Raw genomic sequence first — 19,575 nt, 5'->3', positions numbered from 1 at the left:
CCTGGGGATCTATGCTGCTGTGAGTTCTGATGCATTGACTATTATGAGGAGGGAGGTCTATAAATACTCCAGCTCCCTTGTCCCCTGATGAGGACCTACATTGTCCTCAAAGCAGGAATGAGTCCAAGTTGCCCTCTTGGGGACTTTGCTTGATATATCATCCATCCTTGGAGTGCTTCCCTTTCCAGTTCTGTTTCCTTACTGGTTTTTATGAACCCTCAGTCTACTATGAAGGAATCCAAACTAAAACAATTAAGTATTTCTTTAAATAAAAAAGCAAACCCTAAAATCCTCTGAAGGGTTCCTTTTTGTAATCTCTTTAAAAAAAGAGAAAAGCTTATTTTTAAAGGGGATGGTGGGACTCATGGACAAGGACACCAGTGTGATGATTGCAAGGGGGGAGGAGGGTGGATGGAGGTGGAAGAGGGTATAAGGAGGATAAAAGGTAATGGAAAATACAATAAAAATATAAATAAAAAATTAAAAATTATATATAAAGAGGATGATGGGCAGAAATATTCTCTTCCAATTAAACATTTAAAAATATTTTGATCCTAGTAGAACAGATCAGTGTTACTTTAAACTCTTGAAAATGTTATCTCTCAGGCAGATATATTTGTAAAGGTTCTCAATTTAAACATTTGAATCAGTACTTCAGTGTCAGGCCCTCAAAATGTAAAAGGAAAGAGAGGGACACTTTTAGATTCAGTAAATATTTGTTGCAGGTGTACAATATTTGAGACATTTGTTCCAGATGAAGAGATGAAAGTAATAGGGTACCCCACGTTGCTCTCAATTTCACACACTTCCAAAAGGAGTCTACCAATCACATTGCTGCTTTGCCAAACATACTTGGTGACAGAGACCTATTAAAGATGAAATTGGACTCTTCAATATCTTTTTAAAAAATTCACCAAAGGGCTATTTTGTGACCTAATTTCTTTATTAAGTAATAACGTATGGAACATCTTGTTTTTGGTCCTCAGCAGCTGCCAAAACCTTAATGTATCAAATCCAACAGATCACACCCATCCGGGAGATTTATTAATAGCAAGATAATCTTCAAGTCCACTGTACCAAGTAGCATTTTGTTTTTTGGTTAGGCATATAATACATTCCATATCACGTCTGGTGAGTTGTGTTTTGAGGTTTCATTTTTAAAAATAAATCAGGCTTGTTTTAAATTAGGGAAACAAAAATTCATCATTGTTTGGTATTTTGGCTTGGGATATTGTGGAACCACAGCTAATATCTAGATTTGTGGACCTTAAATTAAAACACACTTGTCTCTTTTATGTTCTTGTATTGTGTTTCTTGGTGTTTATCAGGAATCACAGAAGTGTAAAAGGAAAATAGCTCTCTGGAAAGGAAACAAGTTGTGAGGATTCCATGAAACATATTGTTTAATTTGGATTCTGATCTACTTGGGGGCATCTCAAATGAGGGAGAGGAACTGCACAGAGTAAGAAAACATAACATTTCCCCCTTTTTCAAACCATTTGTCAAGTTCGTGTATGTGTCTGTTTGTCTGCATGTGTATATCTCGTTTAAAAATCCTTCCCTATCACAGTCGTAAAGCTATTGCAATGGCTAATTTTCTGTGTCAACTTGGCTAGGCTATGGTGCCTGGTTGCTTGGTCCAACACCAGTTCAGATGTTGCTGTGAAGGTATTTTATAGACGTGACTAACATTTCCATCAGTAGAGTATGATAAAGCAGATTACCACCCATACTATGGGTGGGCCTCATTCAATCAGTTAAGGCTTTAAGAGAAAAGACTGAAGTTCCTCAAGAAAGAAGGAACTTGGTCTCCAGACCACTTTTAGACTCAATACCACAGTATCAATTCTTGCTGAATTCCTAGCCCAATGGTTTGACCCGAAGATTTTAGACTTTCCAGTCCTACCCCTACAATCATGTGAGTCAATTCTTTAAAGCCTCTCTCCTCTCTCTCTTCTTTCTCTTTCTCTCTCTCTCTCCCCTCATATGTACACATATATATATAATAGATAGATAGAGATAGATATGGATATATAAATATTGGTTCTGTTTCTCTAGAGAACTCTAATAAAGATATTATTATCCTATGTGTCCTTTTAAAAGTTAAGTTTGGGCCCTGGTTGGTGTGGGTCAGTGGACTGAGTGCCGGCCTGAGAACTAAAGGGGATGTAGGTTCGATTCCCAGTCAGGGCACCACCTGTCTTGTGGGCCAGGTCTCTGGTGGGAGGTGCATGGGGAGCAACCACACACTGATGTTTCTCTCCCTCTCTTTCTCCCTCACTTCTCCTCTCCCTAAAAATAAATAAAATCTTTAAAAGTTAAGTTTGGGATTTCACAACTAACTTTTTAACCATCTGAAGTTGATTTTGTAGATATATTCTTAATTTAGTATTTCTTATGACAATTTCACATACTTTGGAAAGTAAGAAGAGATGAATGGGTGTATTTACCAGTCCTCCTGGACTGTAAGTTTGATTATCTTTTTAAAAGCATAAACATCTAGTTCTCACTGTAGAAATTCTGATTTAGTAAGTCTGAATTGGGGCATAAGCATATATATTTTGTTAATACAGGTAATTCTGAAGTTCTATTTAGAAGAAAATATAGATGAATACTTTTATATCCTTTAGATAGGGAACATTTGAGAATGACATTAGAGGCAAAATCCATTAATTAAAAAGCTTGCAATATTTGACCATAGTAAATATTTTAAACTCCATACCACTATAAGGTAAAAGAGGAGTAAGTTGTGGCAATCTAATGTATAACATGGTGACTATAGTTGACAACTGTATTGTATATTTCAAATTTGCTGAGAGTAGAAATTGTGTTCTCAAATAAGAAACAAAGGTAACTATGTGAGGCAATGAACATGTTGATTAACTTGATAGTGGAAATCATTTTACAATGTATATCAAATCATCACATTGTACAGTTTAAATATATGAGAATTTTGTCAATTCAACCTCAATCAAGCTGAAAAAATTCATATAGAAAAGTACATCTGCTATGACCACTGTGGTGCACAGGTTCTTTTGAATTGGTGTTTTGGGATTCTTAGCGTATAATCCCAACAGTGGAATCGCTGGGTCAAAAGGCAGTTCCATTTTTAGCTTTTTGAGGAAATTCCAAACTGTTTTCCAGAATGACTGCACCAGTCTGCATTCCCACCAACAGTATACAAAGATTCCCTTTTCTCCACAACCTCACCAGTACCCGCTATTTGTTGATCTATTTATGATGGTCATTCTGACTGGTGTGAAGTGGTATCTCACTGTGGTTTTAATTTGCATTTCTCTAATAGCTAGAAGCAACCTAACTGCCCATCAGTAAATGAGTGGATCAAAAAACTATGGTACATTTACACAATGGAATGCTATGTAGAAGAAAGAAAGAAAGAAAGAAAGAAAGAAAGAAAGAAAGAAAGAAAGAAAGAAAGAAAGAAAGAAAGAAAGAAAGAAAGAGAGAGAGAGAGAGAGAGAGAGAGAGAGGGAGGGAGGGAGGGAGGGAGGGAGGGAGGGAGAGAGAGAGAAGAAAGAAAGAAAGAAAGAAAGAAAGAAAGAAAGAAAGGAAGGAAGGAAGGAAGGAAGGAAGGAAGGAAGGAAGGAAGGAAGGAAGGAAGGAAGGAAGGAAGGAAGAAAGAAAGAAAGAAAGAAAGAAAGAAAGAAAGAAAGAAAGAAAGAAAGAAAGAAAGAAAGAAAGAGCTACTACCTTTCACAACAGCATGGATGGAACTGGAGAGCATTATGCCAAGTGAAATAAGTTAGGTGGTGAAAGACAAATACCATACAATCTCACCTATAAGTGGAACCTAATCAGCAAAGCAAGCAGGCAAGGAAAATACGACCAGCAACATTAAAAGAAAGAAGAAAATGACAGGGACAGGAGGGAGGGAGAGAGGGGGATGGTGGGGAGGGGAAGGGGAAGGGTGAGATCAAGGAACAGGTGTGAAGGACACATGGATGAAGCCAAGGTGGGGAAGGATTGAGGGGGCGAGGTGGAGGTGGGTGGGCCAGGGGAAAGTGGAGGCAGGTAAACAGAGACAAATGTATTTGAACAATAAAAAATAATAATAAATTTAAAAAGTTTTTAAAAAAGAAAAGTGCATCTGTAAGTTTTAAATTCTGTCCAGCAAGCAATACCACAAGGAAAGTTGAAAGTAGAAAGACCAACTAGGAAAAATGTAAAATACCCATTAAAGTTAATATCCATATATAAAAAGCTTTTATGAGTTAATACTGCAGAAGCAAATAGAATAAATCAGGATGATTAAGAACCTGAGTTATGGGATATGACTGCCTGGATTTGAATCTTGACTCCAGCACTTACAAACAAAATCCTGGTGTGCACATTACTGAATCTTTGCCTCTGTTTTCACACCTCTAAAATGGGAATAATAATAACTTTATTGGGTCATGGTGAATATTAAAATAGGTAATGCCTATTAAGAGCTTAGAATAGTGGCACATTGAAAGATATCAATAAATATTAGCTCTTTAATTAAAAGAGTAACATCCCAAAGAAAAATGGGCAAAGGTCATAAATGGGAAATTCATTAAAGGCAACAATAACAACCCAATACAAATGCTGATGAAACATATAAAGTGCCCTCACTTTTGATTAGAAAAATACAAAATAAAATACAGCACTATTTTCTTGTTATCATGGAAACAATGTTGTCTGTCAGATTGGCAAAGATTAAAAAGATAGACAACATCTATAGTTGGAGAGGGTGATGATAAATATATTCCCACACATTCTCTATGGCTGATATTTAGTATGGTTGTAAAGGTAAATAACAGTTATCCCACAACCAGTATCTTTGAGTACCACCCACTGTTCCAGCTCCTTGGCCCTCTCTTCTGGGACCTGAACCTCTGAGCCCAGAAATAAAAGGGCTACCCGCAGGATAGCTCTGCTAAGGTCAGTATCCAGTGTGCTGTTGACTATTTTGGATATAATCTCTGGACACAATATTTCTGTAGAGTATTCTTAGAATATGTCAAAGCTTAAAATATGTACACCAAGGAACTAATGAGAATAATGTATAAAACTACATATTTAGAAGGTTATTACAAAATTGGAAACAACCTACAAGTCCTACAAAAAACTTCAGTCAAACTTTTCATGGTATACCCATACAATGTAATATTATGTACATCTTAAAATAAAGACATTAAATGCCCCCATTATGTACTTAATGGGGAAAGAGTTATAAAACATCATACTCAATATGGTTTCTTTTGTTTGGGTAAGTATATTTTCAAGTGTTTGTATGTATAAGTAAATACATACTTCTGTATATGTATACATATATACACACATACATACATATATACATATTTTCATATATTTAATTTTAACAGTATTTATCTGTGGCAAGTTGCAAAAATAGCCACAAATTATTCCTATCTCTGTATGCCTGTACCTTTGGAATGTGACTTTGGCTCTCCTCAGATTAAAAAGTGAAATCTGTCTAATGATTCTTTGAATCTGTACTTAGCCATGTAATTTGTATGGCCAATGGGACATTAGCAGATGTGGTACTGACACAGGCCTGAAACACGCTTGAGCTTTGGTGCTTTGCTTCTTGTTGTGCTTGGAACCTTGAGACCACCGTGTGAATAGGTGAATAGCTTATTGTCCAGCAGGTAAATAGCCTGCTGGAGAGGCCATGTAAAGGAAAACTGAGGTGCCTTGGCCAACAGCCTGCCAACTTTCCAGCTGTGAGTCCATACTCAATCATTCAGCCCTAGCCACGCCTTCAGAAGAGTGCAAAGATACACTAAACCCAACCTGCCAACCCACAGAATTATAAAGTAATAATTGATTATTGTTTTAAGCCACTAAGTTCTGGATGGTTTGATATATAATCTCAGGTAGTAGAATTTGGATACTTAAAAGTTCAAAAGCAGACCTGGCTGATGTGGCTCAGTGGATTGAGTGCTGGCCTGAGAACCAAAAGGGTCGCTGATTTGATTCCCAGTCAGGGCACATGCCTGGGTTGTGGGCCAGGTCCCCAGTGGGGGGCATGTGAGAGGCAACCACACATTAATGTCTCTCTCCCTCTCTTCCTCCTTCCCTTCCCCCTCTCTAAAAAATAAATAAAATCTTTTAAAAATATTATACAAAAATTTTTTTAAAGTTCAAAAGCTATTTTTTTACAACTCTGAATTTTGCAAACTTTTACAAAGAACAAGCATTACTTTTAAAATCAGAAAAAAATGCTTTTTTACTTAAAAATTTTAAATTACTTTTAAAAGTTTTTCAATTAAAAAATGAAAACCTCTACCTATTTAAGTTGTTTAACAGAATAATAATTTTAATAGCTAATGTTTAAATAGCACATACTATGTACCAGGCATTGTGTGTTTTACATATATTATCTTAATCTCAATAATTATTCAACTGCAAAAAAACTGTTATCATATCTTTTCTCCAGTTGAGAAAAATGAGACCCAGAGAGGTTTATTAACTTGTCCAAGGTTACGCAGCTAGTAAAGTGGCAGATCTGTGATTGATCCCACAGAATCTGAATCTGTGCTTTTAACTGACAGAAAACAGAGATAAAACCATATGTAAATGTGGAAGTTCATTTCTTGAAGATGTGGTATCTGAAAGTTACAGCTGTGAAATATCCAGGAAGCTCCCTTGTCTCATATGATTTCATCAATAAAATATTGGGGTAAATGTGGTGGACAAGATGTTCTAGGACTCAAATTGTTCCACTTTGCTGCTTGTTAGCAACTCTTCTATCAGGATTTGTTGAGGGAGGTGGAGGATGTTAAACCTCTAACTAAAAGCATATTTGTCAATTGACAAGTTTCTTACAATTTATGCTTTCCATCTCTAACAAGACCACCAACAAGAGAGAAGTATTTATAAGGTTGTTTATTCCACGTTGCTTTGTGCAAGAGGCATGTTTTATGCCACACGTTCAGCCCAGTTCTGCACAGGCTACCAACAGTGAATTGAATGCTTAACAAAAATTTAGATGATGTTGATGATGATGACGCTCAGACATACCAAGCAAGTTCTCAAAAGAAGGTGGTGTGGCTCAGTAGTTGAGAGCGGCACTTTAAACCAGTGGGATCTCAGTGATGACTCATCTCTCATGTTGCAGCAGCCATCTTGCTCAGGTGGAAACCACTCCCCCTGAGCGGCACCAGTGTCAAAGGACCCAATAGCCCCGCCCCCAGGTGGGATTCCACCCTGCCCAGTGCTGTCTAAACTGCCTGCTGAGTGCAGAGTGGCAGCCACAGACAGTATATCCCTGACGAAAGACGCAGAGACATCTGGCGACACTTAAGGAGAGTCTGAGGACAGAGGCTTCGAGGAGAGAATGGAGAGAGTAGCTGGCAGGATCCCAGTATGGACTCCTCCCTCATACAGCAGCAGCAGCAGCCGTCAGTGGGCCCAATAACCCCGCCCCCAGGAAGGACTCTGCCCCGCCCTGAGCTGTCTAAGGTGCCCTGCTGAGTGCAGAGTGAATAGATTAACAGCTGAAGGAGATAGCCACAGACAGTAGATTACTGGAAGTCTCGAACAGACTGTCTAAGGTCAGACAGGGTCAACATCTGACATCACCAGAGGCGTATCCAGAAAGTAAAAACAGGGGTCTCCAACCATAGAAGTTCACACCACAAAGTCAGGAGATCAAGACAGATCAACCTAAGAATCAGAAGCAAAAGAAAATAGTCTCACAAATAATGGGAAGACAAACAAATATGCCCCACTCGAAGGGAAAGGACGGATCCCCAGAAAGAGAACTAAATGAAATAGAGGCAAGTAAACTATCAGATATTGAGTTCCAAACAACAGTTCTAAGGAAGCTCAATGAGCTCAATGACTTCAGAGAGAATTACCAAAAACTACACGGAAACTATGAGGACCTAACTGCAAATTATATCAGCATGAAAAAGGACATAGAAACCATCAATAAGAGACAAGAGGAAATGAAGAATACCATTTCTGAATTGAAGAACACAGTAGAAGGAATCAAAAGCAGGCTAAATGAAGCTGAGGACCGAATCAGCGAGCTGGAAGATAAGATAGAAAAAAGCTCCCAGAAAGAGCAAGAAAATGAAAAAAGACTCAAAAAGAATGAAGAGGCATTGAGGGGAATGCAGGACAACCTGAAACATAATAATATACGTATAATAGGGATACCAGAAGGAGAAGAGGATGAGGAAGGGATAGAGAACCTGTTTGAAAAAGTCATGATGGAAAACTTCCCTAATTGTAGGAGAGAAAAAGTCACACAAGTCCAGGAAGCACAGAGGGTCCCATTCAAGAGGAACCCAATGAGGCCCATTCCAAGACACATCATCATTAAAATGGCAGTATCGAAGACAAACAGAGAATCCTAAAGCAAGCAAGGGAGGAAAAGGTAGGAACATATAAGGGAGCCCCGATAGGGCTAGCAGCTGACTTCTCCACAGAAACACTCCAAGCCAGAAGGGACTGGCAAGAAATATTCCAAGTCATGAAAAGCAAAGGCCTGCAACCAAGACTGCTCTACCCAGCAAGGCTCTCAGTTAAAATGGAAGGCAAAATAAGGAGTTTCCCAGACAAAAGAAGGCTAAAAGAATATACCTCCACCAAACCAGCACTGCAAAATATGCTAAAGGGACTGCTTTAAGATGAAGAAAAAGTTTCTATGAATACCCAGTTCCTTTCAGAGTTGCCAATACTTGATATTACCAATATTTTTAATACTCATTAATCTGATTGTGACAATGATGTTATTTTAATTGTTCCTTTACTATTTGTTGAAACTAAACCTGTTTTAGTATATTTCTTGCCTATTTCTATTATTTAAAAAAAAAGCTTTAAATGACTTTTTGGTTTTCTTTATCCATTTATTGATTAAAGATTTGTAGAACTTTTTTTCCTAAAAAACAAACAAACAAACAAACCAAAAAACTATTAACCATGTTTTAGATGTGTTGCAAATACTTTTCCATTCTATTCCTTATCCTTTTACTTTTTTTATATGTATATTACTACATAGTTAAATGTTTAATATAGTCATATTGTCAATATATATAACTTCTGGGTTGGAATATTTTACTTCAGGTCATGACAAATATTAGTTCTATTTTCTTCTAAAACTCCTTAGATTCTACATATTGATTTTTAACTCACCTGAATATTTCTTGTATAATGTGTGAAATAGGGCTCTATATTTGTTTTATTTCAAGTAATAGCGGTCCATGCACCTTATTTGTTGAATAAGCCTTATTTTCCCCATTGATTTGAAATATCAACTTAATCATATATTATATTATTAGATATATACATTGGTCCCTAGAATTCTCATTATATTTCATTGATCTACTTGATTGTTTCTGTGCTGGTGTCATGTTGGTTTAATTGCTGAGACTTTTTTTTTAATATTTTATAATTAACTTTGACATTTTAAAAATAAATAAAATCAATCTGCATTTAAGAAAGAAAGAAAAAGAGAGAGACATGGAACTCCTACCTTTTGCGACAACATGGATGGAACTGGAGGATATTAAACTAAGTGAAATAAGCCAGTTAATGAAAGACAAATACCATATGATCTCACCTATAGGTGGACTCTATTCAAGAAAAGAAATTAATGAACGAAATAAACCACAGGCAAGGAGACAAGGAGCAAACTGAAAGTGACCCGAGGGGATGGGGAAAGAGGACAATGGTGGAAAGAAGGGGAAGGGACTAGACAAAGAACATGTATGAATGACCCGTGGACATGGACACCAGAGTGGGAATTGACTGTGGGAGCGGGGGGTGGGGGTGGGATGGGTGGAGGGGGGTAAAAGGGTAAAAATTGAGACAACTGTAATAGAATAAACATGATGTATAAATAAAAAAATATAAAAATATAAAAGTAAACTAAAAAGAAAAAAGGAGCAACACTTTAAAGCCAGATTAGTCCTGGGTTCAAATCCTGGTGGCACCATTTACAAGTTGTAGGTCCCTGAGCAAGTTAATCTGGTAAAGCCTCTGGTTTTTATCATGTTGAATAGGAATAAGAGAGTGTTGTGAAGATTAAGTGATATGATTTTTATCAAGAACTTGGTAAGAGCTGCTACTCTCTATAATCATTATTATCACTTTAATTTATCAGTAAAAAGTTTAGAAACTATAACCTCATAAAATTCTAAATTATCTATAGACTTTCATGTCATCCAAAGCAAAAGAATAGATCTTTACCTTGGAATGACAGAACCATGAGACTAAAATTCTTGGTGACAATCCTTTCTTGTGGTCTTAATAGTGTAAAATCAGTACAAGAAGGTAGACCTTGGTGGTTAAATGGAATCAAAATTGGTAATCCCACATGGAGTCACCTGATGATCCTTGGTTTGCCATTTCCTGAGAGAAATTACCCCAAGTACTGTTGTGACTTAAATATGTGAGTTCCTTTCCAACTCAGCATGGCCACAGCCATAGACTGTTAATGGCTGAAGACAACAGAAAGCAGATCTGAGCCTATTCTGCCTTTTCATTATTGTCTCCTACAGCCATAATTACCCACATGACAAGCTTTTTCTCTTCTAACAGACAGGGTTAATATGTCCAGTCTTAGATAATAATTTAAAGTCTATAACAGTAAAACTGTAAATAAGATAGAGTCATATTTTAAAAAATGAATAGATTTTGTTAAATAAAAACAAGTGAAACTAAAGGAAAAGTCATAGTTTTTGTATTTCTGTAAAGATGCAATCCAAAGTTAATCCCTATCTGGTAGAATCCTTCTGTGTTTTTTTTTTTTCAGTTACAATTAAATTTCTACTGAATAACCACAGCACAGCAACCTGGGTTGCCCTGCCCTGGTGAATACTTAAGGTGCTGTTCCTTACAATATAACAGGTGTGCTGAGACAAAGAAATATGGCCCAAATGAAACAACAGATAAAAACTCCAGAAAAAGAACTAAGCAATGAGGAGATAGACAACCTTTCAGATGCAGAGTTCAAGACATTGGTAATCAGGATGCTCACAGAAATGATTGAGTATGGACACAAAATAGAGGAAGAAATGAAAGCTATGCAAAGTGAAATAAAGAAAAATATACAGGGAACCAACAGTGAAGGGAAGAAAACCAGGATTCAAATCAACCATCTGGAACAGAAGGAAGAAATAAGCATTCAACCTGAACAGAATGAAGAAATAAGAATTTTTAAAAATGAGGAGAGTCTGAGGAACCTCTGGGACAACTTTAAATGTTCCAACATCCAAATCGTAGGGATGCCAGAAGGAGAAGAGGAAGAGCAATAAATTGAAAACTTATTTGAAAAAATAATGAAGGAAACTTCCCCAATGTGGCAAAGGAAATAGACTTCCAGGAGGTCCGGGAAGCTCTGAGAGTCCCAAAGAAGTTGGACTCAAGGAAGTACACACCAAGGCACATAATTACATTACCCAATATTAAAGATAAGGAATCTTAAAAGCAGCAAGAGAAAAGGAGACAGTTACCTACAAAGCAGTTCCCATAAGACTATCAGTTGATTTCTCAAAAGAAGGAACTGGAAAGAAGTATTCAAAGTCATGAAAGTCAAGGACCTCCATCCAAGATTCCTCTATCCAGCAAAGCTATCATTTACAATGGAAGGGCAGATAAAGTGCTTCCCAGATAAGATAAAGTTAAAGGAGTTCATCATCACCAAGCCCTTATTATATGAAATGTTAAAAGGTCTAATCTAAGAAAAAGACAAAGATCAAAACTATGAACAGTAAAATGACAACAAACTCACAACTATCAACAACTGAACTGAAAAAAACAAAAAATGAAAACAAACTAAGCAAACAACCAGAATAGGAACAGAATCATAGAAATGAAGGTTATCAGCAGGGAGGGGAAGGGAGGAGAATGGGGGAAAAGGTGCAGGGAATAAGAAGCATAACTGGTAGGTGCAAAATAGACAGGGGGAGTTAAGAATAGTATAGGAAATGGAGAAGCCAAAGAACTTATATGTACAACCCATGGGCATGAACTAAGGGGGCAGAATGCTGGTGGGAGGGAGGTGCAGGGAGGATGGTGATAAAGGGGAGGAAAAAAGTGGGACAACTGTAATAGCATAATCAATAAAATATACTTTAAAACATTTCTTCTGAATAATCTTGTACATTTTCCTTAGGGAAAACTGTTTACATTTCCTTATATATTTGAAATGCAATAGATCTCTATGTTAATCAGCCTCTCTTATCTGGATAATTCCTTTAAAAGGCTATTGAAAAGGTTTGTTTTTAAAAATCTACTCAGTAGCAAATTTGACTGGTATCAGAGGTACCATAAGTCAACTCAGTTTTAGAAATACATAGTTTTGGTAACAAACGGCTATGATGCCAGAGGTACCTTTGGCAGATTGATGCAGTAATCGCTCCCAATTTGTTCAATTCTCCAGTAATGGCTCCCAATTTGTTCAATTTTCCCTGTATTCATACCCTTGGGTAGTCTCTTTGTACACGGACTCTAGACTTTGCTATGTGATTTGTTGACCAATAGGATAATAAAAAATGTGATACAAGCAAAAATTTGAAAAGCACTTGCACATTGGGTCTATTCTTTTGCTCTTCTTAAGACTCTTGTTACAGCTACCATGTGAAAAAGTCCATGCAGAATTGCCTGATGGGTGATGAAAGAAATTCATGGCTAGAACTGATATGGATGCCTCAGCTAAGAGCCAGCCAATATCCTAGCTGACCTAGCACCTGCCTAGAAACACATGAGTGACACATAGTTGAGACCAGCAGAAGGCTCATCCATCTGAGCCCAGTTCAAATTTCCAGAGCACAGAATAGCGGGTGTTGTTTTAAGCCACTAGGTTTTGGGGTAGTTTGTTATACAGTGAAGCCAAATGACATGGTGTCCCAGTGATAGCAGAGCTGCAGTGGAAGCTCTCTTTGGGGAAGATGTTCAATCCCATTAGAATGATTCTGCTTATAAATAATTGTAATTGATATTGACATAAAACAACAAGAAGTGAGCAAATCTGGGGTAGGCCATCCGTCCACAGACATATAGTTATCAACATGGTGACTATGAAAACTGGAACAAACATAGCCAGAGAGTATGTGAATGGGTACAGGCTGATTCTTCACTATTCAGTGTTTGGGATCAATTGAGTAGACATTTGAAATTATTAAGGCTATTAAAATTTGAAGATTTTAAGGCTAGTGAGGGCCTCCAGATCAGTGCAGCTTAAAACTTTATTTGTTTCTACCTTTGCATTTTGTGCTTTGCATAAAGCTCCTGAAGTCCTTGATTGGACCAGATCAACTGGCTCAGGAAACTAGGACTTGCTTTATGATGTTTTTTTTTTTTCCATCTATTTTTCCTAAGTATATGCTCTCTAAGACATCCCTTAGGAAAGCATTCTGTGGTCACATAAATTATTGCATACTCTTGACCTCTCTTGGAATTTCACAATGTACTGTGGCATATTAAAGACCTGTTCATCTTCATTTTTTCTAGTGCTGAAATGGTTTTGACCATAGAACCTTTTTTATGAGTAACATATATTAAAATCTCAATAATTAATGTTTCTCTGAGAACACTTTGAGAAAAAAATTTTGAACTTTCTTATAATGAAACACAGCACATATATGGAAAAGTACAGGAAGCACAAACATGCAGTATAATGAATTATTTCAGACCAACCACTCTTGTAATTACCCACGCTGGTCAAGAAATAGAAGACTCCCAACCCTTCACTAACCCCTGTGTACTCCTGGCCTGTTACACATTCCTTCCTCCTCCCTAGACGTAACCATTTCCCTGACTTTATGGTAGTAACTCCCTTGCAGTGTTTTATTGTTTTGCCACCTAAGCATGCATACCTAAACTATAGACTTGTTTATCTGTTTCTGAAAGCTATATAAATGGAATTGTACAGTATGTATTGGTGGGGCAGAGGTATAAGTATCTTCAACTCCAACAGATAATGTCAAACTCTTTCCCAAACTGAGGGTACCAATTGACACTGCTACTAACAGTGTATGAGAGTTCCAGTCACTCCAAACCTTAGGTTATACTTGGTAATGTCAGGTGTTTTAATTTTTCCCAATCTATTCAATGTATAGTGGAAATCTGAATTTGCATTTCTCTGATTAGTAATGAGGTTGGCCACATTTTACTGTTTATTAATCACTTGGATATTCTCTTTTATGCAGCTCTTGCTCAAGTCTTTTACTCATTTCTCTATTCTCTATTTCTTTCTTAATTTATAGGAGTTCTTTATTCTAAATAAAAGTCCTTTGTTAGGTACAGGAGTTGTGAATATCTTCTCTCACTCTAAGGCTTGCTTTAAGTTCATTTAAATGTAATCAAATCTATGTGTAGCTTTCCCCTTATGCTTAGTGCTTTATGTGCCTCCTTAAATAATTATACCTGTCTCCATGTCCAGGGAGCTGAACTTTGAATGGTCAAGTCTTTGGTCACTGGTAGTGGTGAAAACCAAAAACCATAGGCTCAAGGAGAAAAGGGAGTAGGTGGGAAGGGGAACAGCTGAAGGCCAGAGGAGGAGCAATAGCGATTAACAGGGAGGTGATAAGGGCCCGGCAGTGGATGGAGGGTATGACTGAAGGTGAATTAAATGTCTTCATCCAGCTCCTGATGCATGGAAAGGAAGTTGGCAATATCATCAGAAAGAAAGAAGGATCAGTTAAGATGCTGTGTGGGGAAAGAGGTGTGTATCAACATCTGAGAAAGGAATTGTGCTAAGAGAATTACCACTTCAGCTAGACCCATTAACACCATCTTTAAAGCCTTTGCTATGATTATTGACAAACTGGAAGAGGATATCAGCACAATAGCACACCTACCAGTAGACCACCCCCCACCCCCCCCCCACCCCCGTCACCCCTGAGCCTAGTGGTCCCTGCTGTCAGTGTGGATGTCTCATTAGGAAAGGTGGTTTCAACATCAAAGATATCTGATGAGAAAGTACAGGGGCTCGGGTCCAGGTGGAAGGGCACATGCTTCCCAACTTAACTGAGTAGGCCATTACAACTGCTGGCATGCCAAATTCATCACTGAGTGTGTCAACACATATCAGTCTGGTTATGTTGGAGTCCCTCTGACCCTGAAGGCCATGCAGCTCTCTGGTCATCTTTGCAGGTGGTAAGTACAGGTACATAATAAGCAGCAATGTGTGAGCTTTCCCTACACCACCCCATACATGTGCCTCAACAATGACCTGAAGGGACTTCCTCTGGAGGCCTATACCATCCAAGAACCACATGCCATTCCACAGCCACCCTGTAACTACCCACCCTGGTCAAGAAATAGAAGACTCCCAGCCCTTCACTAACCCCTGTGTACTCCTAGCCACATTTGATCAATCTGTCCCTGTGGGCAATGCAAAGGTCTTGTTTTTCTATAATGCATGACAACCCTGGATTCAATGATGTTGAATCCACTCTCCACAGGTGAAAGGCTATTGGGCAAGTTTGGATGCATCCACTAAGACTATTTGTGAACTCATCATCTCAAGCATTTTAATTGGCTTCATAATGGGGCACTAGGGTAGCAAAATCAGTAAAATATACCAGATGTCTAGGATACAGATCAAACTGCAAACCCAGTAGGAAGGATCTAGTGATAAGCAAGTTACTATCATTGGGTCTGCTGCCAGCATTAGCCTGGTTCAATATCTGTCAGGCTTTCCTCAGTGATGGGTAGCATGGGGAGCATCTGAAACAATGCAAATTCATCTACAATCCTTGCTGGCTATTCACCACCCTGATCCATCTGTGTAGTTTCTGGATAGTCAGCAATTCCAGGTTTTAAATAGTCTGTAAAATTTCCATTTCTTTATACTTTATCATCCATTTATTATTTTAAATTATTTTAATTCCTTTCTCCTTTCAGCTATTAGAGCTGAGTTCCATATTTAGTTTTATAAGCTTCTCCCTGTTTTTTTTTAATTTGGGACTTTTTGCTTATAATTTTTTTGTTTGTCATAGAACTATAAAAGTGGATTACTAAATACAATTCAGTTTAGCCTTAGAATGTCAGAAACTTTTCAAAAAATAATTAACAAATGGACTGGAAAAATTTTTTAACCAAATAAGGTTTTCCTCAGTTATTTTTACTACTGTTTTGCAATCACATGAAGCTTGGAATCTTGATATAGTCTTCCTCTGAGTATCCATTTGCTTTACTCTCCTATGACAAAAGCTACAAGAACAAGAACATTGCATTCTATTGGTAATGACTGCGGGACAACCCATCAGAGGTCAAAGAACTGACATTTATATTTTTGCTACTATATGCCAAGCTGTGTACTGAACTGTTGACATACATCATGTAGTTAATTCTCTTAACAATTCTGGAGGGAAGTATTATTATCTCTCCTTTATAGGTGGAGAAACTGAGGTTTACTGAGGCAAAATAACTTGAACAACGTCACACAAGTCGAATAGCCAGTGACTGGGAAAGGCAGGATTTGAACTCAAGATTGAACCTAACCCCAAAGTTCATGGCTTTTTCAGGGCAACATGCTGCCATTTGGTAAGATCAAGGGACTTGGCAAAGTTGTTCCATGAGAAGAAATTATAAAATGTTGCCTTGGCTGATAATAATTAGTGAGGAAAAGTCTTCATATTCACTTTATGTCTTGGGGTGGGTTACCCTAGAAGGAGAACCTAAGAGAAGAATTTGAGTGCAAGTCATTTCTCAAGTGGTGATTCTAAGAAAACACCAGTAGGGATATTGAGACAGAAATTAGAGGCAGCCAATAAAGGGAACATTATCAAATACTGGGAGAGTCACTGGAGTTCAGTTCTGCTGGGGAACTCCCAGAGCCCACTGTTGTCCCATACCCCAGAGCTACCCCACTTCATCATTGCTCCAATGGAGGGGTGAAGCAGCTGGGTATATATCCACCAACTCACAACAATCATTAGATGAGGGCAGCCTGGGCCTGGAGTGGGATTAGTTTCCAGCATCTTGGCCTTGCCCTGAAGGAGGGCCCAGATGCTCCTAGGTCTAGAAAAGGCAGTGCAGGTGTTTGCAGGAAAAAAAGCCTTTGTCACTGAGGTGGATACCAAGGGGATATGGCAGAAAACCAATACTGTCTGCTATACCCTCTACTAATAACAACCAATGAAAAATAGAAATAAACCTGAGCTTTGGTAAAGGAGAGAAGGCTGGAGGCTATAGAAAAGTTTAGAATCCTTCCAAAGGGCTGTGCAATGTAATATTCCTGAGACATTCACACTGGCACCTTCAAATCTAATTTGCCACACCAAGGAAGTGACACCCACCACACTACAGTTTAATAATTAGCTATTATTAGAGAGCGATCCTATTAACAGTCCATTCATTTTCTCCATGGCAATTCAGTCATTGAAATTCACCCACTGTGTCTTGTGACTATTAGTGATACTCTGGGAAGTATTATTTATGAGCGTGTACAAAATAAAAAAAGGTTTGACAAAGATTTCACATGCAACCTGATACTAAAGACATGATTTCCAAATCTGATTGGGGGAATGGGCTGGCTGGGTTCAGTCTCAGACATTCTCTTATAGGTGGAGTTTTTCATCTCAATTTCCCATTCACAAAAGGGGGGGCAGATAGTGGAGGTGGTATTTAGAGATTTTAAATACTGACTAAATAAAGGGGCTTTTTCATGCTAATTAACCCACTTAATCCCTTTCAGAGACTAGCACTTTCAACAGCTTTAAAAGAGAAGAAAATGTTATAAATGGGGGTGGGGGGAGGTGTCGACAATTTAAGAAAGTGACAACTGAAGTTAACTTGCTCTAAGTATACAGGACTATGATGCTGGGTAGATTCAGAAAGAGCAAACATTCTAAAGAAAATACTACAAAATTGAAATAATTTTCAGTTTCTGGCTCAATTCCTTGTTCAATGATGTACAACTAGGGGCTGCAAAGGGGCTGCAATTTTCCTTTGCTCTTGTAAAAGTAGTTTTACACCAAGGAATAAAAGAAAATTAGAATAAGTAGTTATCAAAGCAGTCACTCTTTTCTTGCCTCCTGCTGCCCCCCCCATATATATGAACACATACTTTTTTAAAGACAACATTTTCTTTCTTAAAGGTGAAATGTTCTCTAAGGTATTCTGATGCTTGGCATGTATTTAAGCCTTGAGATATTTTTTTTCTTAGGGTCAGCTAAATTGCTTGCTGATCATAGCACTACTGATGGAATCAGACTGACCTGGGTTAGAGTTCAGGTTCTACCACTTACTGGTCTTTTTTCTTTTTAACTTGTAAAACGGGGCTAACAATGGTATTTTCTTAATCAGCTGTAGGAAAAAATTGTGCTTCAGTGGAAAACTATGCACTGTTCAGAGCAGGGAGGTCAATAAGCCTTTCTGTAAATGGCCACATAGTAAATACTTTAGGCTTTGTGAGCTACATGGCCACTGCTGCAACTACTCAATTATGCCATCGTAGCATCAAGAAACCAGAGAAAATACGCAAATAAAATGTGTGTGGCTGTGTTCCAATAAAATTTTATTTACAGAAATAGGAAGTGGGCTGCATTTGGCACACAGGCAGTTGTCTAGAGCACACCTTTGTTAAGGGTTATATGATTCTAGCCTTTCATTGCTTTCTAGCCATTTTACAACTCTGTATTTGAAAAAAATAATTCTTGTCTATAGACACACAAATTCTGTCCAAAAGAGGTTCAATTGACTTCCCTCCCCAACTATGGAAGAGATCAATTTTGCTTTCCTTTGCATACTCATTTAAAGATTTCTGATCTATAAATATGTTGATTTTTTGGATTCTCCCTTGAACTGGTTTAACATCGTACTAGTTCCCTTATTAATGAGTTAAATACTTTACATTGTTAAAGAAAAAGTTATTCTAATGCATGTTAAAATGGTAAGAAAGATTTTATTCAGGACTAGTTCAAAAGCTGTAAATACTTTCACAGTAGGGGATAGAGATAGGGTTCAACTGAATACCACAAATAGCTGCTTATGGCCAGCAAGTAGACTGAGGGGGTCAGGGAGAGTAAATTACTAATAGGAGACATCAAGGGTAAAGGGATTCTTGCTAAAACAACTTAACAGGATTCTTGCTGAAGGCAGGCCAGGGTGATCAGATATCAAAGATGGGGGGTGAGGAATTTGATCATATCTAGGAGATATCAGGGATGGAGGGGGGTGAGTCTCACTAACTGGATTTAGAAGTTTTCTTGCTAAAACTGGGCAAGGCAGGCCAAAGATAAGGTCCAAGGAGGAAGCCTAGTAAAAAAGAGAGCTCAGAGGAGCTTGTGTACAGTTCGGTTAAGGAAAGCTTTTGCCATGTTAAAGAAAAATGTTCCTGACACTGTTTAAGGCAGACCTCATTCAGGGTGATTACTACAATGAGGTTTTGCAGGGGTGGGGAAAGATGACTCAACTCCAAATGCAAGGACATGTGGGAATTTATAGCCAAAGGTAGGGATGGGGGGAGTGCAGTTAGTGGATAGAAATTACTAAGAGGAAACAACAGAGATGAAAGAGAGTCTGGCTAAACTGACTTGATAGACTTGATAGGATTTTTGCAGAAGGCAGACCAGGGAAATAAGATATTAAGGCAGGGTGAGAAATTTGATC

At 37.9% G+C, this 19,575-nt stretch overlaps 1 pseudogene; it reads left to right on the top strand.

Annotated features, from left to right (window-relative positions):
- Positions 1-14,559: 14,559 nt before the first annotated feature.
- LOC129076848 (poly(rC)-binding protein 2-like) lies at positions 14,560-15,074 on the top strand (annotated as a pseudogene).
- The last annotated feature ends 4,501 nt before the right edge of the window (positions 15,075-19,575 follow it).

Source organism: Pteronotus mesoamericanus, unplaced genomic scaffold (genome assembly GCF_021234165.1).
Source record: "Pteronotus mesoamericanus isolate MK-2021 breed Mesoamerican mustached bat unplaced genomic scaffold, CSHL_Meso_final contig_65, whole genome shotgun sequence".
Lineage (NCBI taxonomy): Eukaryota > Metazoa > Chordata > Mammalia > Chiroptera > Mormoopidae > Pteronotus > Pteronotus mesoamericanus.
Note: the sequence above shows the minus strand (reverse complement) of the source record. Positions and strands in the feature narration are given on the sequence as shown.